The sequence below is a fragment of the Cupressus sempervirens genome, chromosome 2 (genome assembly GCF_028749045.1).
Source record: "Cupressus sempervirens isolate cs-2001-9-10 chromosome 2, ASM2874904v1, whole genome shotgun sequence".
Classification (NCBI taxonomy): domain Eukaryota; kingdom Viridiplantae; phylum Streptophyta; class Pinopsida; order Cupressales; family Cupressaceae; genus Cupressus; species Cupressus sempervirens.
Window position 1 is genome coordinate 334,407,862 of NC_143119.1, and position 19,041 is coordinate 334,426,902.

A 19,041-nucleotide genomic window follows, 5' to 3' on the forward strand; every position below is an offset into this window, starting at 1 on the left:
CCGAGTAGACCAAGAGTGGGGAATGAGAATGCTCATCAAGATACCCAAGTCTCCAACCAAGACTCATCTAAGAACAATCTCCTCTCAAGTCCATATCAGGTGACTACCCCTCGGACTTCCTACTGAAACCATCAACCATCCCAACAAATACTTCTCTAATCCAAGAGAAATCAGCATCACCACCATCTCTAAGTATCCATGAGCACCTGTAACCGATCAATCCATGCCAACTCCAAATGCAACATAGCAATATCATGAAGTATCCATCTTATGATCAGTGTACTCAATACCAAGAAACTAAACCAAGATCAATGTCAAAGTTCCAACCATGGCTTCAGGAACATAAACATGACAACATGATCTTACCATCTCAACCAAAGAGATAACATGCTCCACATGAACACACCATAACATGTCACAACTCTAAACACGTATCAAGAGTATACCATGACATAATAATGAAACCATCCTCACACCAAGGATAACATGCCAAATAAAAGCATAAGCCACACCTTTACCAAGAACCTTGTGAGTCCTCAAGATGCAACCATCTCCACACACCATGAAGAAAACCATCTCCACATACCAGGAAGAACCATCTCCATACACCATGAAGATAACCAAGAACTCCATGAGTCCTCAAGATCTAACCATCTTCACCCACCATGAAGATAACAAGTGCACCATGCAAATGTCAAAGACGCTTCTGCAGCAATAGGATCTAAGACAAACCTCCAACATCTGCAAACACTCAATAAATATATCAATGCCAACAACTCCCACTCAACTATGGTACCAAGTCACCTATGGCATCATAAAATCCATCTCCTACATGAAGATCCAAACTAAACCAGGAACTAATCCTGCACTGTCACCCCATCACTGTCACAAGCTCCCACTAAACCATGTATCCAAGCTATCCATGACATATGATGAAAACCCATCCTCTAACCATGAGAATCAACCAAGGCATCAAACCATCAAAGAACTCAAAGTGCACATCATGAGCTCCTCAAAAGAAATTAAATAACCATGATCCTCAACCAAGAAGATATACCACCATAACCAAATCAGAAAATTCAAGCTAATGAACATCAAGGATGTACCTGTATAACCAATCATGTCATGCCAAAATCCATGACATCGTGATCACATCCATGAACCGAGCATCTGGCTCTCAATATGTCCAACTTGTCAGCATAGTCAACCACAATCCTCTGCCATGACTGTACCTGGTAACAACATCTCATCCCTTCTACATGAAGATAAAATCATGTGACTTAGGGCATAGACAACCCAAATCCAAGCCACCAATCTGAATATGCATCAATAATGAAAGATCAATGGGCAAAGACAACCCATAACCAAGCTATAAATGCAACCTGTAAGTATAGACCGCTTACAACACTGCACAACTTGTAGACCCAACAAGTCATCATGCATATCCAAACCAAACACTGATAACCATATCATCATGAGACCAATCTGAAATATGAACTGAGTATACAATGACATCAAAACTTAAATCTCCAATGCCATAAACTCACAATGTTACCATAGTCAAAATATACTTATAAACTGTTCAGATCAATATATCAACAAATAAATCATGCCAAACCTGCACCAAATCTAAACCAATGTGTAGAGCTCTCCAAGAGCTTTCCGTTGACTACTTGAAGTCCAAAATCCAACTCCGTATGCCCAAGTTATGCCCTAATCCGTGCTCAAAATAAATAACATCTGACTTTAGGCCTCTCAAAACTTGACAAAATATCAAAATCAGACAACCAAACCTACACCATGTTGTAGTGCTCTGAATTAGCTTTCCAACGCTTGTAAGAACTCTGAAATCTGATATTTTGAGAGAAAGTTATGGTCATTTTACTAAGACAGTCTTTTTACCATTTTTAGTACGATTTTTCATTTTTAATTTTTTCAGTGACGAAAATTCCGACAGGATTAAATTTGACGGCCATTGTGGGCTGAAACCAAAAAACTCTTTCATTTCCTCTTAACATGGGCAAACTAGGGCATATTATATATCAAAATTTATGAAAACATTGACCCGAATCCAAAGGTGAGGTCTGTTTTTACCCAAGAGGTCATTTCTGCAAGCTACCCCCCAAAACCTTCATTTTAAATGAAACATCGGAAAAAATCCTTTTGTCCAACAATTTCACATGCCCAAATATTTTAACATCCCATCATAACAGTAAATCCAAAACCCTTAGACCTGCAATAAATAAGTCATATATCTTGCCCTTTTTTTTTATCCTCTCATGCATTCCCATGGATTCAATCTAGGGTTACAATAATAAAACCATAGCTCTGATACCACTTGTAAGGAAACTTGGCAACAAAGAATATAACCGTTTCCACATAACCCATAATAAATCTTAAATAAACACGGAATTAAAATCCACATGCAAGAGAAAAGACAACATACCCACAAAATGTGACACAAGATATACCCTGGGAAACCCTCATTGAGGGAAAAACCCAACCTCCAAAAGCATCCATCACCATGTATTATTCAACAAAAATACCATTGCCATACAATCATGGAAGCCTTCATGGTCATAGCCACAACCGAGCAAACTATGTGAACAAGCATGAATCCACACATCCCATGCCATATTTTCAACTTTCAAAAATGCTCCCTTGGCTAACCTGTCAAGCCTTGTCCCACTCGACTCTTGCCTTTTGTCTTCTCCTTGTCATTCACTCTCTCTCTACAATAACTACCCTTGTGGCTGCTTATATAGTAGCAAGTCCCACAAAACCACTAAGTGGTATTACATAAATCATGTGCTAAAACCATGTGCTACCTAACCCACTGACCCCACATTTAATATTGGGCATTTAATTTTTTTCTCCAATATTAAATAATTACATGAAATATTATCACAATGTTACAATACAACTCATCAAGAATATTCCATGGGAATCTTTACATGTTGCACGTCCATCTAGGCACAACATTACATAATAAAATAACAATATTATGCAATGTGTGCAACACCCATTATCTCGACAGGAGCACCTAGGTTAGGTCACTAAGAAGCAAATAAGTTCTAGGAGTCTAGATAAGATTTAAGACCTAATAGATAGAAATAAGCATGTGAAACACCAAACACTAATGTAATGCATGAGATGAGCAAGTTAGTTGTAATGATGCATTTGTTTCCAGTTAGGAGCAAAAGTGCAAAAGTGGTTTTAGAGGGCCAAATAAGCATAGTGTAGTAGGTAGACATGGAAATGGTCTAATTATGGCCTAAATACCTTCCATGTATGTTTTGGGGGCATAAGCTATAGACCTACCAAGTCTAAGATGCACAAATGTAAAAATTATCAATTTTGCAAAAAGTGTAGCTTTTCTTGTAAAAGTTGCAAAATTGGTTAATAGTTACTAGGGGGTTACCAATGAATGAAAGTTAGTTTAGTTAGGTATGGAATGAGTATGTAAGGCCTTGGAAGTCATTTTTGTACGGTTCATAATTTTGGGATTGTATGACATCCTACAACATATCAACAAGTTAATGTCAAATGGAATGAAAGTTTGAGTTTTTTTATTGTTATGTGATTTGAACTAGTGTTTTTATTTGTAACACAGTTTCTACTTTGTTTTTACTAAGTTTAAAAAAAAAAGTTTTAATCAATCCATTGGTATGCACAATAATTGTTTTGCTAAATAGTTTGCTTCCTGGCTTTTACTAGACAGATTTGGCAAAAAGATGTCTACTAGTATTCCCCATGGCTGTGTTGGTGTTTTGAAACAACACGGTTTCAAATTACCCCAATGAGAACAAGATATGTCTAGGGATAGCTACTTCCCATCTTCAACATACCATTTCAGACACTGAGCCAACTATAAGGCTAGACCCTTCTTCTACTTCGAGCTCTGCAAAACCTAGGCAGGTGGACCTCTGGTTCACTTATATAGTACCATTGCTAAAACATACACTTGAATCTAACAAAGTAGATAAAACCCTTAATCTTCGAACACTTATACAAAAATCTTAGCCATGGAATAGCTAATAACATGGCCAAAGAAATTGCTAAGCTAAGTGAGGGTATCACATTTTAGTTCTTTTAACATAAAAGGGAAAAATATTTGATTAATGATGTTGATTTCAGAAAAACACGACATGAACAACATAACACTGATCCTGTAGTTGATAAGTGCCTTATCTATTGGGAAATCCTACAAACCCCTAACACACATCCCTGAAACTCATTGACATATCCCATACATCAGGATTTTTTGATCTATCTATTCACCTTGTGAATTAGACATCTGCATCTTTCTGAACCTCATACTCAACCTATCCCTTCATGAAATCTACAATCCTATTATGATAAATCAAGCATTTACATGACTCCTTGATTCCTAAGTAAAATTAATCAACATATACAACCAACAAATTGCAACTGAGTTTCCTACTCTTTGCTTACAAAACACAAAAGATCACAAACAACATGAATGGGAGACAAGATACCAAAATGAAGATTAACTTGTTGCATTTTCATTCATTTTTTTGAAACAAATACAATAAGATGCATAAAATTGAAATGTAAAACTGTCTATCAGATCATAACTATCTTTATTCTTATTTCTTGATTTTCATTACAAGGGAAATTGCTAAAGAAAATGGTATCATAGTAGTGAAATATGTTTAAAATTGGAAACCTTGGTCTCACAAATATGAGAAAACTCAAGATTGGAACTTCCATAATGAATCAGAAAGAGAGAGATAGGAGATGAATGAAGTCCCGGATCTGATTTGGAAGTGACATGTGTTCACTTGAATCTTCATTCTTTGATGTTGTAGAGCATCTCTCATCTTTTTACCCATGAAATCTGATATGGTTTTCATTGTTATTTTGTAACAAACCCAAAATATCTCTTCCTCAATGATGAAAACCCTTGTGTTACCAAAATATCTGAAATGCATCATAAAATGCTCATGATACCTTGATTCAACTGACATGGATGTGACAAAACTCACCCATAACTGCATTTTTACTGCCTTTTACATTCACTTAGTTCACCATTTCACCGGAAACCAAATCTGAACTGCCCCAACTAAATGAAACTGAGAATTGGGCACCTAAGGCAAATCCTTGCATAACATGAACCAGTGGCCTCCTGTACAAAAAAAAAAACTCCATAAACTGAAAGTTTGTTCTCTCTCGGTTCCGGGGATATATAATACTACTATATTGGCTTATCAGAAACACCCAGAATCCTGGTTTGAAAATTCAGCTCATGTCATGGCCTTGAAACTGCATTTGAGCAAATATTTGACCATTTTCTAAAGTCTAAACTTTAGAATATATCATTTGTTTATTTAAAATGACCCTGCACATGATTTTTTATGGAAAATAATAAAATATTGATTTTTTGAATTTTTTCACCATTTTCCATCTAGGTCATTTGAACTGGTTTGATCGGCATTGACACATGTCACACTCTGATTGGTTGATTTCTGTACAGTCACCTGACACCCACCACGTGTCACTATCTCATTGGTCCTCTATTTTTCCATGTGGCGACCACATCATCCTCCACGTCACTAGTTGCCATGTCACTATCCTAGTCAACATCGTGCCACATCATCGCGATATAGCAACATCATGACACGTGGCATCTCAATCCACTTCAGCATCTGGTTGGCAACACCACGTCATCACCTCATCACTATGCCACATTAGCCTACCACGTCATCAGTCGCTATGTCGCATGACACGTCAACAGGTTGCCACATCATCGTGACATGTGGCACCTCGATCCACATCAGCATCCAGTTGGCAACGCCACATCATCGTCTCATCACTACCCCACATTAGCGTGCCACGTCAGCAGTCACTATGTCGCATGACATATCAACAAGTTGCCACATCATTGTGACATAGCGACGTCGTATTGTGTCACTCTGTCATTGGTCCTTTGTTTTTCCATGTGGCAACCATATCATTGTGCCACGTCATCCTCCATGTCACTATCCTAGTCTGCATCATGCCACGTCATCGCGATATAGCAACATCGTGACACATGGCACCTCGATCCACATCAACATCTGGTTGGCAACACCATATCATCACCTCATCACTGTGCTACATCAGCCTGCCATGTCATCAGTTGCTATGTTGCATGACACATCAACAGGTTGCCACGTCATCGTGACATAGCAATGTTGCAACACATGGCACCTCAATCAACATCTGGTTGGCAGCACCATGTCAGCACCTCGTCACTGCCCCACATTAGCCTGCCACGTTAGCAGTCACTATGTCGCATGACATGTCAACAGGTTGCCACATCATTGTGACATAGTGATGTCGCAATAAGTGGCACTATCCACCACATTAGTGCCTCAATTTGTGTGCCACATCTTGAAGCCTCTACCACATGTCAATATCTGATTCGTCCAACTCAGTTTAGTTGGTGCCAAGTCACTGCCACTTGTCGCCTTACAATTTGCCAAAAAATCCACATCATCAGTTTGATTAGGGTCCACAATGAACTTGCCCTGTGTCTCAAAAGGCATGAGCCCTTTAAAGAATAGATTACAGTGTGTTGATGTATTTGAAGACTAAAAAGAGCATCCACACTACAAATGTGGGATTAAACATATCATTCCTATTTCAAAAAAACTGAGCCATGGCGGCCTATATTTCACAGGCTAAATCCTCCAAAACAAAGAGGGCACTATATGCAGAAACGTGGATCCTCCATCCATGTGATTTCATCTATCTATCAGTCAGTATTCCAGATTTATGGCACCAGTTTTATGTTAAAAATTATATGCAAATGCCTAAAAATCTTCATGCTTTGATCAAATCCAGATGAGTTGCCCATGCGCCACCATATCCAGTCTTCATTTCCCTCAACTTGCCTTCTCGGACCAGCGCAGAAATTACTTCGTTCCTCCCTTGGCAAGTCAAACTTGAAATAGATCCTTTGATCCCTGTTGAATGTTGCTCTTGCAGCTAGGATGGGAAGGAAATTTTTGTTTTTTTGATTGATGCTTCCTTTTATCGACGCATATGAATCCTCACGTGGCTCACCACTTAGGGAAAACAAAAAACGCTTTCTCCCCAAGTGCAACACATAAAAATGTCAGATTTTCTGTATCTATCGTCGCCAATGGGAAATGTTTGTCCTTTTCCACAAGAAGCAAAGAAGTCCCTCTTAGTCTTTATGCAAAATCTCTATATCTGAAATTCCAAAAGTCAAACTCCTGAAGCAATCAACATCAGGTCTATTTATGCTTCTAAGAATGGCCGATATCCATTCATGCCCATTTCTTACATCCAGCAGTAGTGATTTCCTCCCTTAATTTAAGCTGGTTTTCTCTGTTCTCGAAATCTTGTCACTCTCTGTTTCTGAACAGTTTGTGATGCTTAACTTTGCCTTCCATTTGCTGGGAGTCAATGGAAGAGCTCTCATCGAGGAATCGAAAATAGGAGGGTGGGATACACCACCTTCCACCGCAGTTTTAATCTTGGAAAAACATGAGAAAAAGAAGGTGACATCTGGACAAGTATGTGCTTAAATCAAGCATCTTCCTTCACCCATTCGACATAAGCAAAAGCATCTAAAATGAGGCCACTTCAAAAAATTTAATGGCTAAGCGCAAGACCCTTAAGCTACCTTTTTTAACATTGGTCGCTTGTGCCCCTCTTGTGAGCAAGGAAGGCTCATGGCTTTTCTTTTAAGAATTATGTATAACAAGAAGAACTTGGATGCTTTATGTACTGTGCTACGGGATCCTCTTCCTTTCCATGCTGAGCCCTATTCCGCAAGTCTTCACTCAATCATCTTTTGATCACACTGCAGAGGAGACATACTATTGTGCATCTTTCAATGGCCTACTCCAAACTTCACACACATACCAATCTAGGTGCTATTAAAATGCAAGCTGAGAAGGGATAAGAATGATTGGCGGCTCCCATATTTGTCTTACTTGGGACGTTATCACTCCCATTCATAGCACCGAGCCTTGGGGCTAGCTGTCTCCACTCTAATTTCATTGAGATTCTTTAAAAACTATGACAAAAATCCAACTTCCTCATAATGTTGAAGCACAAATATTAAATTTTGAAAACAAAACTGGTGGTGCGTATGCTGCTATTCCCATGCTACCTTTATCAACAAGATCAACAGCTACGGGCCTCCCTCCAAACCTAGGTTGTTGCGGTCTTATCAAAGCCTCCCTCCCATAGGTTGCTGCCTCAGTCATGATTCAAGAAGGTAGACCTTTTTATTCATTTAACTCTCCAAGGACCAAAACCAACATTCCAATTATTTGATCGGTAAACACCATAGGACTGAAAAATTAATTAATGATTGATACTGGATTGGAAAATTAATATACGACACTCTAGATTCCCTTGATGCATTCAGATTCCTTCGATAAAGTTGCTAGAGCTTCACTTGGACTCGGAAGAGTCTTAGATTTCATTCTTATGGGAAGAAAAATTTATAAAGTAACTTCAAAGTATGTGGATCTTAGGATTTCCCTTTATTTTTCAGTATGTATATAATCTCACATAAGTCTCACATAAGCCTATGATATCGAATGATAGCATGCATAGAGAAAAAACCACTTCAATGATCACAAATCATAACTTCTATAGGCATAACCAACACCTGTGATGTCATGTCAATCTGATGGAATCGATCAGATTCCAAAGTGGGTCTAGCTAAAAATAAATTCATTTTTGAACAACTGACATCTCAAACAAATCTGAAGAATATCTAGTATTGGTCATAATTACACTTGATAACTGAACCATCATTTATAACTCATTTCACCTCTTTTTGCTGACTGCCAATGTCTGGCCAATTGGTCCTTTGACTTGCTTTAAAAACTAACAAAAATACCTGACTGGGCTCTAAAATTAGACGAATTGATTCTCTGTTCTGCGCACTCATACCTTGTCGAATCTTGTCTCATTATGAATCCTCAGTCAAAAGATATTGACTATCAAAGTTTCTTATTTGAAACTACCTAGACTCAAACATGTCAGAAAACAATAAATTGTGTTCAGATTCTACATCAAAAATAGGGCAAACTAACACTAGGGGGAATGAAAATTGGGGAATTGGTTCATTGTCATGAGGACAATATAAATCTATGATTAAGGCTCATGATGAATTACGGGGCAAATTTGGCGAGCAGTCAAAGTGTGCTACTCAGATTTGTAAGATTGGAAACACTGGTAGAAAGGTGGTTTTTGCAAATGGAGTGGACCTGGAAAAGTGTGCAGACAGATTTTCTAAGACTTACAAACTGGTACACTTAAAAAAATTTCAGAGTAGAACACAACGCTATAAGCCACTTGATCACATCTATCATAGATTCAGAGATATGGCATCACGAACAGGGGTACTGACCAATATGCACTTTATGACACTAGTAGAACTTTGCAAATTGCATACGGAACCATGTTCCAAAACTGATCAAACGGATTCGTTATAAGCTCAAAATTGAAACATAATAAATCTCTAACCTCTAGAATGCAATACAAAAGGAATTTTCTCATTTTGATCAACTAAATCAAAGTTATAACAAGTCGAACAGGGCCTCCTAGAATTTTGAATAATTTGCATCAACATGACAACAATAAACACCCAACTTTGAGGGATTCAAAATCTAGTCAAAACATATCAAAATGATTCAAAATTTGAAACATAGGTTCTCTCTATGGATACTAAACACTCCCAAATATGTGATTCATGAAACATTACTGGGTTTGAGATATTTAGATGCAAACTAGGCCTCATGCCACTATTTGACATTTAGGCAAAAATGCAAATTTGGACATTGCTCAAAACGAAACTTCACAGAATGACTTGGAATGGAAATTTATCTTCATGGGACGAGTAGATATACTAAATGCAAGGTGTTAGAAACATTAGACACCTCTTAGGCCTCAAAAGGACAATCAAGTACACATGCATTAAAAAGCACTTATAGGGCTTAATTTTTCGGATGGCACTCAAAATCAAGGCTTCAATTTTGAGTCCCAACAGGTTGAAACCTCATGAAACCTTGAGGAATGATAGTAGACATCTTGTATGTTATTTGGAAAAAAGGATGGAGTCATAACTATTAGGCCAAGCCAATTCCTTGGAAGCCCTAGGCAAGATAATGGTGTACTTGGCTAGAAATTGAACCAAGAATCTTCTTGCAAGGATAGAGCTATTTGGATTGAGTGGGTGTTGTAGCATGGTATAGAATTGAATAGATTCACTCCATGTTAAAGGACAAGTTTCCAAGATCCCTAGGGAAGGAGCAAGAGATATTGTTGTACACTAGTTTAAAAGGCCATTAAACCCTAAAAACCCTTAAAAATAGGGTTACGACATCCAGCAGAAGTTGGGAACCCAAGACCCCAAGAATCTTGAAGACCTTGGAAAATGTTATTCCATTCTGGAGTTTTTTCTGGGCCTCGTTGAGGAAAATTTTGCATAAATCCCGATTTAGTCCATTAGGAGGGCTAATTGAGAGCTACTAGGCCTAATAGAGGATTTGCATGAGTTTGAGGGGATCATATAGAAACCAAATGTATGGACTGTGGGAAATGGTTGTAAAGAAGTCTAGTAAACCCTAGAAAGAGCCTCCAACCCTTGAAAGTTCAAGTTAACCATTAGGGAGGCTTAGAATGAAGTTCAAAGCTAATGAGAAAGCATGAATGGATGGTATGGTCAAAGGGAAAATTTCTTCTTAGTTGATTAAGGGGAAATTGTGTAAGTAAGGGATTGCTAGGAGTGTTGATCTACTATCTACATTCCCTAGACTAGTCCTATCAAATTAATATCAGAGAAAAATTTGATTTTGGGAAAATAAGTGCATGTCTGGCAGTGAAGGAGAAACCTCCATAGGATCCACCATGGTGACAAATGCAGAGTTGGCTAAGAAGGTTCAAGAGAAGGATGAGGAGAATGTAGAGTTGAAGGCTAATATAACATCCTTGGAGAAAACCCTTGAGAGAGAAGCTCTCAATATTGAAGCAATGACCAATAAGGTCAATCAGCAGGAGGAACGTAGCAAGTAGAAGCAACATGTGTCTAATGAAGAGGAGGCACCCACACCTTATCCTAAAATAGTAGAGGAACCTATTCTTAGGGCCATCAAAGAATTGAATCGGAAAACATTAGAAGGAGTACCACTTTTTGTGGAGAGTTGTATATAGGCCATGTCTTGGAATGGTTGGAGGGCATGGAGAATTATTTTGAAAGTGAGAATGTAACAGAAGCTCAAAAGGTGAAAGTGGAAAAGGAAACTTGGATGAGAGGAACAACTCTCACATGGTAGAAGTTTTTTCAAGATGAGAGAGTGAAAGAGGGTAAGAAACCCCATGCAAATTGGAAGAGTATGTTGAGCCAAATACAAAAAACTTACCTTCCTGAGGACTTTGAAGTACAAATGCATACCAAAAGGTAGAGTCTCAAGCAAAGAGATAATGATGTGGCAAGCTATACTTAAGAATTCCAAAAGATATGCCTTAGATCCAAGGTGCAAGAAGCTAAAAGCATCAAGATAGAAAGGTATTTCAATTGCTTAAGGTGGAATATTCAAGAGAAGATTCAATTGTGGACTACTAACATAGTACAAAAGTGTTATTAGTTATCACTTAAGGTTGAGAAAAATTTGAAGAAGAAGCAAGACTTCAGCAATAGAAGTAGAGGAAAAGGTAGAGAGGGAACTTTGATGGTGGAAGAGGCCAAGCATAGACCCCAAGGGGATAGTAAACCAAATAAGACAAGTGGTTCAAACAATCCAAGAGGAGGATTCAACCAAAGAGGCAAGGGTAATAATAGTTTTAGGGGTAGAAGTAACAGTCAAGGAAGAGGACCTTCATACTTTGGCACCATGAAATGTTATAACTACAACCAACTAGAACATATGTCTTATAGGTGTCTAGAGAAGGCTTCTTCATCAGGTGAAAGGAAGGTTGCTTATGCTCAAGAAGATGATAGAAACAAAAAGCCAATAGATCTCCCACTTGATTCAAAAGAATGAGAGAATATGATGTTTAGGAGGACACTCATCAAGAAGCCCATGAAGGAGGAGCTAAATCAATGGAGAGCCCTGTATAGGGTCAAATGCAAGGTACAAAACAAGGAATGTAAGGCTATCATTGACTCTTGTTCTAATGATAAATTGGTGTTAGAAGAAGCAGTAGACAAGTTGAAACTTAAAAGCTTCCTCATAATAATTCTTATAGGGTCACATGGCTAAATAAGGGTCAACATGTAGAGGTGAAAGAAAAAGCATGGGTAGACTTCAATATTGGAAGGTATAATAATAGAGTGCTTTGTGATATACTACCCATGGATGTATGCCATCTCCTTTTAGGGAGACCATGGCAATATGATAGAGAGGCACAATATGATGGTAGGAAGAATGTATACAAATTCAAGAAAGGTGAAGAGTCCTACACCATTCAATCTTTGTTAGAAGGGGAGAGAAACACAATGATGGAACTTAATGTAGGATTTGAGCAAAAGTGCACAACAAATCCACGAAGCCCAAGAAAACTTGCATGTAGAAAACCTATCATGGAGAAGAAAAAGACAAGAAGAGGCAAGGGTTTGATCTGAAAAACTTAGATTAAGAAAAAATAAATTATTCAAAAGATTCTTCATAATGAAAAATACAAAGAGATCAATCCTTATAAAAGGAGATTGAAACCCGAAAAGGGTAACCTAAAGCCTAAAAAAGCTAAGATTACATATTATAATTAATAAAATATTAATTATATGCACCTACAAGATAGTTTAAGAAAACTAGAGTAATAGGCAACTTAATTAATTAAATCAAAGTGATTTAATTAATAAGTGAAAACAACTAATTACTCGAACACCCCCCCTCAAGCGAAGCTCAGGAGGTAAGCTAACCTAGCACAACTATGAAAGCAAAAAAATGGGTCTTAGCAACAAGGCCTGATCAAGTACCCAATACAAGGAAATCTCTATAAATTGAGAAATAGAGAAAACCACAGGGGAAAAACCCTACTCCAAAAAGAGATAGAAAAGAATGTTCTAGAAGATAGGAACAAGGAGAGATCATGAAGAGAACCACTGAAGCATGAAAAGCCATAAAACTCTATCAAAAGGTGCTGATATGAAGAACCTCCATGGAAATAGAAGGCACGAACCGAGTGTGTCTATATGGTAGCTGATCCATCTCACTGAAATGCATAGGTAGCTAGCCACTACAATCACCTAGTATGTAGGATCAGGTACTAGATACATAGCTCACACTAATGAACCATCGAACCAAGGAAGCATTAGAACCAACAATATAACACCCCCTTAATGCAGACAGGGTGAGGTGATAAGAAATTGAAAAGGTGGGCCAAAAATCTCCTATAATACAGGAACTAAACACATCGAGAGTGACGTACAGACACCTATAAAGGCATGTGTCACCGACACATCATGAGGCTAATGTCATGGAAGGGACACTCACTTGACAAAGAAAGAGGGCCTAAATGGAAATCAACTATCCCCCCCCATGGCACTTTATAAAATAGTGTAAGTACAACAAACCATAATGATGAAAAGAATCCTGAAACACGAGAATGGCACTTTATCTCAGTTCGTTTGCATAAAGATGCTTACAATGAATATCAACAATGGTCAAAAAAAGCATAAGGCTGATACAACATAAGGTACAGCCCAAAACAAAGCATCTGAAGCAACAAAATTGATCCCCAAACCTGAAACAGCCAGGATATCCACCAGCATGCAAAAACCCAAAAGGTTGAATAAAATGTGCCTAGAGTAGAATCTAGAACAACAACTAGCATCACTGAAAAGAGCACAGAAAGAGATTTCCAGTGATATAAAGAAGTCCAAAATCGAAGATTGGATGCTCAAGATATGCCTCCTGGAGTGCAAAACAGAACATCCAACTTTGACTACCAAAATAGGCAACCAAACTGCACCAAAACCCAAAAACACCTGTACCAACATTTTCGTCTCGGAACCAACTTTCCAATACATTTTTTGGATAAAAAAAATACGTCTATATGCTCAAGTTATGGAAAAAAACCTCCAAGGCCTCTAGAATGCATGAAAAAATTATTTTTTTAATAAAAAAATCAACCACTGCCACGCCGCCGGCGGAGCGGTAGCCGGGGTGGTGGGTTGGTGGAGGGCCGCCTTGGGTGAAGCTATAGTGGGGCCGTGGTGGCAACCACTGGTGGAGCCACTACGGGCCACTAGCAGACCCCCATCGATAATCGCTCGCAGTGACCACCAGCGGTAATCGCTAGTGGTTCCAACACAGTTTTCTAACCGCCATGGCTAAAAGCTGATATTTTTAAAAAAAATTTGCCTCAGAGTGGCCTCAGAGTGTGTGCATAGGTCATACGACCCTGTATGACAAAATATTTTTGCCTCCCAGATCAACGTTGTTCAAATCAGACAAATTTCATATCAAAATGGGGATTTTGACACCTTCTGGATCCATCTATGATGTCCGTTTGGCCTCCATCTACTCCAAAAATTGGTGATCCCCTTATTTGCTTAGAAAAATCTAAAAAAACACTAGATCTGATCCACCAAACCCTTGTTCTCCCTTTTCCTAGAAACATCGAACAAGCTATAGTAGATTTGGCTCTGATACCATGTAGGATTTTAGAAAAAGTGCACAACAAATCCATGAAGCCCAAGAAAACCTGCATGTAGAAAACTTGTCATGAAAAAGAAAAAGACAAGAAGAGGCAAGGGTTCGATTTGAAAAACTCAGACGAAGAAAAAAAATATTATTCAATTGATTCTTCATAATGAAAAATACAAAGAGATCAATCCTTATAAAAGGAGATCGAAACCCAAAAAGGGTAACCTAAAGCCTAAAAAAGCTAGGGTTGCACATTATAATTAATAAAATATTAATTATATTCACCTACAAGATAGGTTAAGAAAACTAGAGTAATAGGAAACTTAATTAATTAAATCAAAGTGATTTAATTAATAAGTGAAAACAATTAATTACTCTAACACTTAATGGACTCATGGTAGGTGAGAAGTTCCTTAACATCATAAAGGAAGAAAAAGGCATAGGGTATGCCATTTTTGTCAAGCCCCAAAATGAAAAATGAATAATTAGATCACAATTACCTAAGGAACTGTAGGAATTGTCAAATCAATTTGATGACATTATAGGTGATGGAGAGCACACATTACCACCTAAGAGAGCTATCAAACATCAAATAAACTTCATCCCTAGAGAAGAATTCCCTAATAAGGCATCATATAAGATGACACCAAGCCAACATTAGGAGATAGCCAAGCAAGTCCAGGGGTTGTTAGACCATGACTTGATAAGGAAAAGTGTAAGCCTATTTGCAATACCAACTATTTTGGTCCCAAAGAAGGGGCGTACTTGGAGGATGTGTATGGATTCAAGAGAAATCAAGAAGACAACAATTAGGTATAGCTTCCCAATCCTAAGAATTGAATACTTACTTGATTATTTGGGCAATGCAAAGAACTTCACCAAAATTGACTTGAAGAGTGGGTATCATCAAATCAAGATTAAGGAGGGAGATGAGTGGAAGACAAATTTTAAGACTATTGAAGGGTTATATGAATGGATAGTGATGCCCATTGGTTTGTCAAATGCCCCTCCACATTCATGAGGCTCATGAATGAAGTATTTTATGATTACTTGGGTAAGTTTGTTCTAATTTACCTTGATGATATCTTGTTTTTCATTGGTACCAAGGAAGAACATTTAAGGCATTCAAGTCTAGTTTTGAGTTGTATGATGCTCAACTCACCATCAACTTGGAAAAGTGTGATTTTATGAAGGAGGAGTTGGTCTACTTAGGTTTTTTCATCTCACAAGGACAACTCTAGATGGATCCTAGCAAGGTGAAGGCTATACTTAGTTTCCCAACACCCAAGTCTGCATCAGAGATAAGGAGCTTCCATGACTTAGCACAATTCTATAGGAATTTCATCAAGCATTTTAGCCATATTTGTGCACCATTTCTAAAGACTATAAAAGGTGGGATTAGAGCCAAGTTTAAATGGACTGATGAAGCCACTAGGAACTTTGACGAGTTGAAACATCAGATTTCCACCTAGCCTATTTTAGTCCCACCTAGCTTTGAGAAGTTATTCACTATTGAGTGTGATGCCAATAACCTTGCCATTGGAGTAGTACTTAGCCAGGAGGGTAAGATAGTTGCATTTCATAGCGAAAAATTGAATGAAGCCAAGATAAATTATTCTTCCTATGACCTTGATTTGTAAGCCTTTGTCGAAGCCTTAAGGAAATGGAGGCATTATCTATCGCCTAAAGAATTTGTGGTGTATTCTGATAATTAGTCCATAAGTTTCCTCAATTCCCAAGACAAGTTGAGTCACAAGAACATGAAGTCGGTGGAGTACATTCAAGCATATACCTTCACCATAAAACATAAAAAAGGAATTGCAAACAACATTACAAATGCACTCAGTTGTAGGTTGCTAACTGTACAAGAAGTGTAGATTAGGAGTGTGGGGATTGAGAACTTCAAGGATATGTATCTTGATGATCTAGAATTTGAAAAACCTCATAAGGCGCGTATTGATTATTCTAACCATTTTCATCAGGAATACTTTGATTTTACGTTATAGGAAGACCTCTTGTTCAAAGGCAATCAACTATATGTTCTAAGGGGCTTTATTAGAGAAAATCTCATACAAGAGAAGAATAATAGTGCTTTGAGTGGGAATTTTGGAGTCCATAAAATTGTAGATCTGGTCCAAAGGTTTTATTATTGTCCTACATTAAGCATGGATGTGAAGAAATATATGGAATCTTGGATTGTTTTTCAGAAAGCCAAGGGAGTTTCCACCAATGCAAGGTTATACCAACCATTGCCCATTCCTCAAAGGCCTTGGGAATGTTTGAGCATGGATTTTGTGGTGGGGCTACCTAAGACAAAGTGAGGCTATGAGAATGTCTATGTCATTGTGGATAGATTCAGCAAAATGGCTCATTTTTTGCCATGTAAGACCACACATCATGCATGTGCTATTGTTAATCTATTTTTTAGAGAAGTGGTAAGGATACATGGTTTTACTCTTAGCATTGTTTCTGGTAGGGACACTAAATTTATGAGTAATTTTTGGAAGACTCCATGGCAAAATTGGGTACCAACCTTTCATTTGGGTCTACACACCATCCTTAAATAGATGGGTAGATAGAGGTGGTTAATAAGAGCTTGCGGAACCTCTTAAGGTTTTTGACCAAAGAGTATGGTCAAAGTTGGGACCACATTATTGGACAAGAAGAGTATTCTTACAATGATACTATCAATAGATCCACTGAGAAGAGTCCTTTTGAAGTGGATTATGGAGTGCATCCTAGAGGTATTCTTGAGCTAAGGGATATGAAGGCATGTGCAAATGTTAGTGGAGTGGCTGAAGACTTTTCTCTTTCCATGAAAGAGGTTCATGACATCGTCAAACAAAGCTTGGAGCAGAATACAACAAACATGAAGGAAAGGGTAGATGCCAAGATGAGGGATGTCCAATTGGAAATTGGGGACTATGTCATGGTCCATCTTAACAAGCATAAGTTGTCCAAGGGAGAATCGCACAAACTACGAATGATAAAGGTGGGCCTACCAAGTTGATCTACTAGTAGATATTGGCATCTTTGCTACTTTTAATGTTGTAGATATAGTAGCATACGAGGGCCACACTCCATCTTCCGCTCCAATAGAGGATGGAGACCTAAAATACATTGTAGAAACCCTACCCAAGCCATCTACAAACAAGTGGCAAGCTAAAAAACTATTGAGTTCTAAAGTGCACAAGCTGACTAGGAACAAGACCTACATGAAGCATCTTATAAAGTGGGAGGGAAAACTAGATAGTGAGGCCACTTGGGGTGTAGAAGGAGATTTCAAGAATAAAGGTATTGAATTTTCTCTCATTCCCTCTTAAAGTCCTAGGAGGACTTTTTATCTCATGGGAGGAGTATGGTGCGAGAGCACCTAGGTTAGGTCACTAAGAAAGAAATAAAGTCTAGGAGTTTGGATAAGACATAAGAACTAATATATAGGAATAAGGAGTCATGAGTCATGCATGTGAAACACCAAACACTAATGTAATTCATGAGATGAGAAAATTAGTTGTAATGATACATTTGTTGTCAATTAGGAGCAAAAGTGCAAAAGTGGTTTTAGAGGGACAAATAAGAATAGTGGGGTAGGAAGACATGGAAATGGTATAATTATGGCCTAAATACCTTCCATGTATGTTTTGTGGGCATAAGGTAAAGACCTACCATGTCTATGATGCACAAATGCAAAATTTTCAATTTCACAAAAATTGCATATTAACAATTTTGCAAAAAGTGCAAGTTTCCTTGTAAAAGTTGTAAAATAGGGGGTTACCAATGAATTAAAGTTGGTTGAGTTAGGTATGGAATGATTATGTAAGGCCCTAGAAGTCATTTTTGTACAATTCATAATTTTTCAATCCTACGACATCCTACAACAGATTAACAAGTTAATGCTAGATGGAATGAAAGTTTGAGTTTATGGTTTCTATGTGATTTCAACTAGTGTTTTTCTTTGCAACACAATTTCTACTCTTTTTTTCACCGAGTTTTTTTTTTTGGTTTGAAGTTTTAATTAATCCATTGGTGTGTATAATAAATGTATTGCTAAATAGTCTTCTTGCTAGCTTGCACTGGGAAGACTTAGCAAAAAGATGGAGTAAGAAGTGATGGGCCAAGCCCTTAGAAGCTCTAGGCAAGACAATGGTATACTCGACTAGAAATTGAGCCAAGGAAAGAGGTATTCTTGCAAGGGAAGAGCTATTTGGATTGAATGGGTGTTGTGGCATGGTAGAGCATTGAATGGAGTCACTTCATGTTAAAGGACAAGTTTCGAAGATCCCTGGGGCAAGAGTAAGAGAGATTTTGTTACAAACTAGTCTAAAAGTACATTAAACCCTAGAAAACCCTTAAAAATAGGGTTATGGAATCTAGTAGAATTTGAAAACCCAAGACCATA

At 37.9% G+C, this 19,041-nt stretch overlaps 1 pseudogene; it reads left to right on the top strand.

Annotated features, from left to right (window-relative positions):
- LOC149572473 (choline-phosphate cytidylyltransferase 2-like) overlaps positions 1–19,041 on the top strand; it is a 52,865-nt pseudogene that overhangs the window by 30,122 nt on the left and 3,702 nt on the right.